The sequence below is a fragment of the Orycteropus afer genome, unplaced genomic scaffold, assembly GCF_000298275.1.
Source record: "Orycteropus afer afer isolate SDZICR_OR568_19922 unplaced genomic scaffold, OryAfe1.0 scaffold00151, whole genome shotgun sequence".
NCBI lineage: Eukaryota > Metazoa > Chordata > Mammalia > Tubulidentata > Orycteropodidae > Orycteropus > Orycteropus afer.
This window is the reverse complement of record NW_006921738.1, coordinates 2585675-2589593: the sequence shown is the minus strand read 5'-3', so window position 1 is coordinate 2589593 and position 3919 is coordinate 2585675. Positions and strand designations below refer to the sequence as shown.

Here is a 3919-nt window from a genome sequence, read left to right as displayed (position 1 = left end):
GCTTCTTGCAAAGCAGGAATATATATGTATATATATATAGTTTTATAGCTACAGTCTAAGGACTGTATTTGCTAAGTGTAAACTCTGCTCTCATCCACACTGTTTTCACTTACAACTATCACTTTTCTCTTTTCACAATCTCTGTATCCATGCTTATAAGAGATATTCAACCTTTACTCCATAGCACCATGATTGGGCAATGCTAAAAAGTTTTTATTAAGTGAATAACTAACTAAACTTATCAATGAGCTTGGTCAGTTTTAGCGTTGTCCAGAGAAATTGAAGCATTATGAGAAACTGTTCAAGGATGCCAGGATTACCAAACTATTCCAACAGCAAACACCAGTCAAGGCATCTACCATGATCGCACTCCACTTGAGGGCCATCAGCATGTTTAAAGAAATATCAGTCAATCTAATTATGCTACCTGTTTTCATGGTTGCTGCTTTTTGTGAAGGAAAGTTTCATCTGGAAAGGGTTAATCTCTCCTTATTTTTGTCAGAGAGTTACCTAGAATATAGCAAAAATCCTTTCCCTGGGTGTTAGAACCAGAGGAAAAATCAGTAACCAACTTCAAGCATACCAGTCAGTTGGAAGCATTCCAGTATAGATCTAAATACCTGGAGTGTACCGAAATTCTGAGATGTAGTGCATAAATGTATCCATGCACACTTATTTAAATGTGAAAGTGAAATACACATCATGTGTTATTTTTAGGGAGAAATATCATGTCATGGGGGAGCTCTGGTAACGTAATGCCTAAGCCATTTGACTGCTAACCAGAAGGCTGGTGGTTCAAAACCACAGCTACTCCTTGGAAAGAAGGTTGGACAATCTACTTCCATAGTGATACTGCCTCAGAAACCCAAGGAGGGGTCGCTATGAGTCAGGTCTGACTCGATAGCACATAACAACAGCAACAGCATGTCATGGCATTATACCAAATAGAACATGTCATTGAGACTCCAAAATCTGGTAGCCTCTGCTTTAGCCAATGAACTCTATTATAGCCTGAAAATATGCACAGATGAATGTAAACATTCATTTTATATTAGACTATAAAATCGAATGAAACAGTTTACAATGTAACTCACTCAGGTCAAAATCATAACCTATGTCTCTCTTCATCTTAAAGCCCAAGTACATGTCTCTAAATCAATAGGTCTGTATATTCATTTCAATCTGATGAATGTCTACTTAGTACTTACAGTAAGGAACCCTAGTGGTATAACAAACAGTTAAGCACTTGGCTGCTAACCAAAAGGCTGGCAGTTTGAATACACACAGCTTCTCCGTGGGAGAAAGATGTGGCCATCTGCTTTCATAAATATTCCCAAAATCAAACCCACTGTTAATGAGTCTATTCCAACTCAACAACTCTACTGGCCAGAGTAGAACTGCCCCATAGGGTTTCCAAGGCTGTAAATCTTTATGGAAGCAGACTGTCACATTTTTCTCCCATGGAGCTGGTAGGTTCAAACTGAAGACGTTTCAGTTAGCAGATGAATGCATAACCACTGTGCTACCAGGGCTTGTGCTCTATAAAGATTATGGCCAAGAAAACCCTGTGGGGTAGTTCTACTCTATCACATGGGGTCACTGTAAGTTGCAAATTGATTGGATGGCACTCAACAAAAACAACAGCACTTATGAGGTTCCAAGAACCAGAGTAGGTGATGGTGTTAAACATTGATTAAGATAACAAGTATGCAGGTCTATGGAGCTTCTCCAGCAGGGAAACAAGATTTTTAAATATCCAATTGTAATGAAGGGTGATGGGTTGCTATGAGAGAAGTACTGTATTTGGTGGAGAAACAAGCCACAGGTATGTATAATTGGGCATAGAGAAACTTCCCAGGTGTGCTGACAACTAAGTTGTGACCTGGCCAGTAGAGAAGATTTAGCCTATTAAAGCTGGGGTAGTAGTGTGAAGGAGAGGAGAAAAACAATCTAGATAAAAAGAGTAGCATGTGATAAAAAGGAAGATTGAGAGATGTGTGTCTATAGCATATTTTATAAGGTCTAAGGTAGAGTGCAATTACATTGGAGAGATAATTAGGTGGTATAAACCCACCAATCACTCTGTGGGAGGAAGATGTGACAGTCTGCTTTCTAAAAATTCCAGCCCTGGAAACCTAATGGGCCAGTTCTACTCTATCCTACAGAGTCGCTATTAGTCAGGATCAACTTGAGGGCATTAGATTTGGTTTAGTTTTATTTTGCATCCATTGTGTATGTTCTGTGGGAAATTAACAGGTGATATAAAAAGCAATTGAATAAATGTAGGAAAATTGTATCATCCCTGCAGGACTTCTCAGAGCCTTTACTATATATGCACCACAAATCTCCAATGTTTAGACCTTCTGAAATAAATTACTATATTGCTATTTCTGTGCTTTTTTTTTTTTTTTTTCCCTAATCTGGTAGCATGGTGCCTAAGACATTTGCCTGCTAATTAGAAGGCTACCAGTTCAAACCCACCAGTTGCTCTATGCAAGGAAGATGGGCAATCCACTTGTAAAGATTTACCACCTCAGAAACCCAACAGTGGTCGCTATCAGTTGGAATCGACTTGATGGCAGGAGTTTGTTACTTTAGCGAGGGACAGTGCTTGATCAGTGGTGGAATTCTCACCTCACAGAGACAGGAGATGGTTTCATATCCAGCCAACGCACCGCAAGTGCAGCCACTCCCCATCTGTCAGTGGAGGCTTGTGTATTGCTGTGATACTGAACAGGTTTCAGCAGAGCTTCTGTTCTAAAAGAGACTAGGAAGAAGGGCCTGGCAATCTACTGCCCAAAATCCGTTAATGACTTATGTGTCACAATAGTTTGATCACCAGTCAGTTATGATTCTGTGCAGAACAGGACAGTGTTTCATTTCATTGTGCCTAGGTTCTTTATGAGTCAGGCCAACTCCATGGCAACTAGTGATATTAACAATGGGAAAATGGAGTTGTGACCACCTCCCTCTTTCTACTTAATATGGGGGAAAAAAAAAAAGAGGTGTAAGGGGAGGAAATCAAATGAGATTTAGGAAGTAGAATATGATTTTTTTGGTATATCCCTTTTGGATTATACCTATATTATTTCACCAACTTCAGAATAAGGCCTAATTCCAACACTTTCAATTTTGTTTAACACGTTATTGTTATGAACATCCATCTCCATGTAGTATTAATGCTAGGCAGGAACCCTCTTCTACCCATAATGATTTTTTTTTTTTTTTTTTATGGGATGCTTCATGAATTTGTGTGTGATTCATGAACAGAGGTATGCTGATCTCCTCTGTATTGTTCCAATTTTAGGCTATATCCTGCTGAAGAGAGCACTTCCCCATAATGATTTTTATCTCTTGTTCTAAAGGAGTGTTTTCACTTTTTGGATGCACATTTTAACGCTTTAGATATATTTTACTACTCCAGAAGCTTATTTTATTAGGCAGCCTCAGCTACCCCCTTGCAAAATGAATGGATGAGTAAATACATATATAAATAAATAAGAATGCAGGCAGTCTGCTCCAGGAGCTGTGCATCTTCTTGACAGAAAATCAATAGACAGTGGGTCTGCAAATCAAGACCATGAGCTAAATTTTTTGTTTGCCTTCCAGATAATTCCAGGTTTGCTGTCATCAGGATTGTAAAAAGAGAGCTTTCCCGTTTCATACAGTCCTTTATGGGTCATGACAAGCTATTTACAATTATGTTCATTCAAATTCTAAATTCTGCCTAAATGCAGTTGACAGAGTGCAGACAGCTAAGTGACTTGAATGGTACAAATAAATTCTGTGTATGATAATTCTTTATTGATCTGCAATGTGAATTCTCTTTGGATCAGTAATGGAACAGAGGGGTGCATTTGTTGAAAGCTCATCTGAGAACATGAGCAAAAGCATCTCTCTAGCATTTGTCAAGGTTTAA

At 38.7% G+C, this 3919-nt stretch overlaps 1 non-coding gene across 1 annotated transcript; it reads right to left on the bottom strand.

Annotated features, from left to right (window-relative positions):
* Positions 1-3225: 3225 nt before the first annotated feature.
* LOC122150488 lies at positions 3226-3329 on the bottom strand. Its single transcript, XR_006163696.1, has one exon. It is a non-coding gene; the product is annotated as a U6 spliceosomal RNA (small nuclear RNA).
* Positions 3330-3919: the final 590 nt, after the last annotated feature.